Source organism: Camelus ferus, chromosome 17, assembly GCF_009834535.1.
Source record: "Camelus ferus isolate YT-003-E chromosome 17, BCGSAC_Cfer_1.0, whole genome shotgun sequence".
Lineage (NCBI taxonomy): Eukaryota > Metazoa > Chordata > Mammalia > Artiodactyla > Camelidae > Camelus > Camelus ferus.
The window spans coordinates 48,698,659-48,703,915 of NC_045712.1; the positions used below are offsets into that span (position 1 = coordinate 48,698,659).

The window sequence follows — 5,257 nt, forward strand, 5'->3', positions numbered from 1 at the left end:
GACTCTGTAACAAACATGGTGAGATTAAACCTCTGTGTAACTAAAACTGAAATCAATCAATCAATCAATCAATGTATGAAGTAAACTGAAAGGCAAGAAAAAGACAAGGATGAAATATTTTCATATGGATTAATATTCAGAATACAGAGAGTATGAAGTGAACATACTCAGAAAGCATCATGAAAGCAGAGAAGCCTCAAGGTTGCTTTTCTATTTATATTATTTTTAAAATGTTGTAGTGAGACTAAAATAAAGATATTTAATTTCCTACAAAAAGACTGAGTATTAGTATCTAACAACATAAAAAACACCAAACAGATCTGTAATTTCTAATACATTACAAATTTATGTGACCAGATATAGTACATTCCACAAGTAAGAGGGGTGGAAGGGGGGAAACAAGATTGTGGTTGGGTCTAGTAACAAAAAAATACAGAAGTAGAGATGGTTCATATTAGAGTGTATTCTACCAAGACCAGTTAAAACGTACAAAATTACATTCAAATATAACTCAGGAGAGGGAAGGTAATGGGCAAGATTGTCATACCTCAAAGGGCATGGGAGAGCCAGCCAACTCACTATGTAGTTTGTGTATACTGTGACATGCAGTATGTAGGTTTTTCCAAAAGGAAGAAGTACAGAATTTTAATTTTAGATTAATAATTATAAAATTATAGGATACCCATAAAAATGACTCACTGCCTATCATTATTTATACTATCCAATATTTTAAATCCAGTTTTAAAATTAAGCACTGAGTCACATTTTCATAAGGTGGGCAAGATGTTCTTGCCTCATTATAAAAAGTCTGAACTGGTGAAGTTTTTTTTTTTCTTGAACTTTCAGAAAAGCAGCAGTGAGAGTACTTTGGTTTGGGCTCAGATGAGAGGCTTTTAATGAAGCTATTAGAATTGAAGAACTCCACTTTCAGGATTCATTAATCCCCCCAACATCTCCATGTTTAGAAAGCCTGACTAAAAAGAAGCCATCCATCCCCAAATCAGCCCGCGTAGCATTACTACACACCTCCTTTCTTCGAGTAGAATTTTTCTTGAATATAAAATGAAAAAAAAAAAAAATCCTAACAGGTTAAAACAAACCAAATGCCCGGTAAATACTTAACAAAGTCAACTGAAGAACTAAACGTGACTTGTGCAGGTTTCCAGCGAAGTCATCAGTCACATAATACAAACAAAAGTCAACCATTTACATACATGGTAAACTCTAAGAAATGTACCCCAAGAAGCATTAACCTTTCTACTGTGTCATCTTGAACACCTATACATTTTATTTTTTTCATACAGTGTAACATTTTAATAGAATATATTAGCTACTATGTGATATTGCTTTGGTGCTAGTTACACAGGATCCTTTATCTTAAAAGATGCGAGTTTTCCCAACGAGGAGCTTTGGTTCTGCTTTAGAAGTCTCATTTAAATTAAACACCTTATCAAATATTAACACAGGGAGAGGTGACACCGGCTGCAACATAAACAGTCAAGTTACCTCTCTGTGTCTTTAGGAATTACTTTCTCCTTCAAGGTATTTACACTAGAAAGCTTAGTGTGTCCTGATTAATATTTCAGTAGTAAAGGTTTGAGTGATCAGAACCTTGGCAAATTTTAATTCAAAATTGTGAACAAATACTTGTAGTGACAAGACTATGAAATTGAGTTATTACAAATTTAGTATTAGGAGGGAAAACAATCGTCTCTGGAAAATGCCTTAACCACTGACTGCTTCTCAAGATAGAAGGATAAAAGCACAGATGGTTTATCATACAATTAATCCTATTCTGTCCTCTGACATTTCTGTAATTTCATTCATTAGAAGGGAATTTAGAGACTTAAGAGCACTTTATTGCCGCATTCAGCTTTCCTATGAAATAATCAGGATCTTAAATATAATGTATAATTTTTTCTCTTTTAGTAAACTAGATACTGGCTTTAGAACCTGTGGGAATGGAGACAAGAAGAACCAATTGGAAATCATTCTAGAAATTGTCTTTCGGCAGAAGAGCAAGCATCCAAATGAGAAACAGGATAGCCACTGTTAAGGGCTGAACTGTCTTCCTTTACTCCCAATTTATATGTTGAAGTCCTAAACTCCAGTACCTCAGAATGAAGTATTTGGAGACAGGATCTTTAAAGAGGTAGTTAAATGGAAATGAAGTCATGAGGCTGGGTCTTAATCCAATCTGACTGGTGTCCTCACCGGAACAGGAAGTTGGGACACAGACAAGTACCAAGGAAAGACAATGTAAAAGATACAGGGAGAAGACCACCGTCCACAAGCCAAGGAGAGAGGCTGAAACACATCCTCACCTCAAGGATCTCAGAAGGAACCAAGCCTGTCAACACCTTGATTTCAGACTGTTGTTTAAGCCACTTAGTCTGCAGAACTTTGTTATGACCGCCCTAGAAAATGCATACGGCCACTTCTGCCTTTCCAAAATGTAAACAGGTTTTGTTCCCCTTCAGTCTCAACCCCAGTCGCCACTCCTCAGTGGGAGTGAGTGGGAGGAGGCTCTGGCCCCTGCTCCTCCAGCTTCTCAGAAGCTGCTTTCCTACCGGTACAGTAAGGCTTAAATAGATGTGTGTTAAGGAGGACCTCCCCAAAATGCCTTTATAGATAAACCGGCAACATACTTTTTACCTTTTCCAGCACCTGAGGTTAAAACGGGGAAGACAGGTGTTTCGTTAGAACCACAAACCATCTCCGCATCAGAGCCCTCATCTGACTGGTAACTGCAACAAGGAGACTGGCTGGAGAAGTACTTGAGGGGGGGCTGTGGGCATCAGAATCGTGATGTTCAAATTCTTCCTGCAGTTTCCTGATCTGGTTGCCTCTTCATCCCGTTTGAGGCAGTTTCCACTTCCTTTGGTTTCCATGTGGAGTTCAGACTGGGTCCTGCCCTGGTGTCTACCACGTGACTCTGGTTTTTGGCTTTGTTTTTTATCCTGCTGGCTGCTTTTCCTGTCTTTTCACAAGCAGTACTCAGCCACGCAAACATGTTCCAAAGAGGTCTCGTGTAACCGCAAAGAGTTCTGAAAGTGCTTTCAGCATTTACCGTCACCACGTTGAGAACCAGAGATCGGCAGTCAATTTTTGGCTTGTAAAACTAAACATCTTTTCTTCTAGAAAGAGTCTTCCAAAAGCAGCCATTCCACACTCAGTAACAATACCCCCCACCCCATGTCCAGTCCTCCCCCTACCCCCAAAACTGCCGTATCTAGGAAGACTGTGTCCTGAAGTTTTCCCTGGGATTTTTTTGGTTTTGTTTTTAACAAAGAAGTAGCAGACAGCAAAGCTTCAAAAGCCTAAGGAGCAGTATCCATGGCTGCGGGCGAGGTAAAGTGGCATTACAAGAAAATGTTTAGGATCTAAATGCATACTGTACCACTTAGTGGGACACAGAGTACAAGAACATAAAGATTAAAAATACAGCTTCACCTTCCGCTCCTCAGTTTGTATTTCTAAGAAAAAGTTTTTATTTGCTCCCGGGGACTTCGTCGGCTGATGGGTAAAAATGCAGACGTGGAGGAGCTGAAAATGCTCCTTACAGAAGAAAGAACAGGAAGGTGTTCTAACACTAGATTTGAGAGGTCATAGGAGACAAGAGGGAATGAAGTAAGGATGTGATCAGTCAAACAAAAAAGTTAATGAAATTTGAGGGAAAGAGGCAAATAATTCCTGCAAGGTTTGGAACTCTGAGGACAGTTGGATAAAGCGAACTTTTAAAAGTCTACTTCGTATTAAATGAAGGACTTCCTCCTCTGCCGCCCCTTCAAGAGACTTTATAAAGGCTGAAATTAACACTCAATGCTTTTCTTTTTTTTATGCTTAGGAAAAATTCTACTTTATTAGAAGGCAGTTGAGGCTCATGAACTTAGTTCATATCACACTAAGGGCCTAATAGTTACCTGCGTCAGAGTATCATTTACTAAATATTTAGTAAATGTCCTGATTTAGTGAAGACACGGTCAGTGAAAGATGAGCAAAGACTGGCCTGGCTGCTCACTCATCCCACTCAGCACCCCTAGGGCTCTGCCACCACCCTCCAGGACTGCCTACCAACCAGCCATTCCCCATAGAGAGGATTCTAGAATGTTCTCTCTAGAGTTCCATAGTAGTACACTTTTTTTCTTGAACTCATTAAGGTCTTTTATTTTGTCTTAAAGTATACTTAATAATATACATTTTGAATAGAAAATACTGACAATTATCATGAAAAAACTTTAAAAGAGATGATTCAACTATACTGAGTTATTTAGCATATAAAAATTCTTGTATTTGAATCTCTAATTTGTTCATATATTCAATTAGCATCATACCATCAGTCTACTTTCTAATTTTTCTTTTACTTTTTGCATTTGATTTTCTGAATTATATTTTTATTGAAATATAGTTAAATTATATTTTTATAGAAGTATAGTTAATTTATAATTTATAATATCATATTAGTTCCAGGTGTACAACATAGTCATTCAGTAATTTTACAGATTATATTCCACTTACAGTTTTTACAAAATAATGTCTCTGCTTCCCTGTGCTGTACAATATATCTTTGTTGCTTATTTGTTTTATACCTAGCAGTTTGTGCCTCTTAATCCCAATACTCCTACCTTGTCCATTCCCCCTCCCTCTTCCCACTGGTAACCACTATTTGTTCTCTGTAACTGTGAGTCTGTTTCTATTCTGTTGTATTCATTCATTTTATGTTTTAGATTCCACATATAAGTGATAACACAAAGTTTTTGTCCTTCTGTGATTTACTTCAAGCATAATACCCTCTAGGTCCATGTTCATTGTTGCAAATGGCAGAATTTCATTCTTTTTATGGCTGTATAATATTCCATTGTATATATATACCACATCTTCTTTACCCATTCATGATGTCATGATGGATACTTAGAAACTTCCACATCTTGGCTATTGTGAATGGTGCTGCTATGCACACTGGGGTGCATGTATCTGTCTGAATTAGTGTTTTTACTTTTTTTGAATATACACCCAGGAGTGGAATTGCTGGATTACATGGTAGTTTTCTTTTTAGTTTTTTGAGAATCCTCCATATTCTTTTCCGTAGTGACTGCAACAATTTTCATTCCCGCCAACTAGGGTTCCCTTTTCTCCACACCCTCACCAACATTTGTTATTTGTGGTGTTTCTGATGATAGCCACTCTGACAGATGTGAGGTGATATCTCATTGTGGTTTTGATTTGTATTTCTCTGATTATTAGTGGTGTTGAGCAT

The 5,257-nt window shown here is 37.5% G+C and overlaps 1 pseudogene; it reads right to left on the minus strand.

Moving 5' to 3' along the window:
- Positions 1 to 2,482: 2,482 nt before the first annotated feature.
- Positions 2,483 to 4,634, minus strand: LOC102517553 (annotated as a pseudogene).
- Between the last annotated feature and the right edge of the window lie 623 nt (positions 4,635 to 5,257).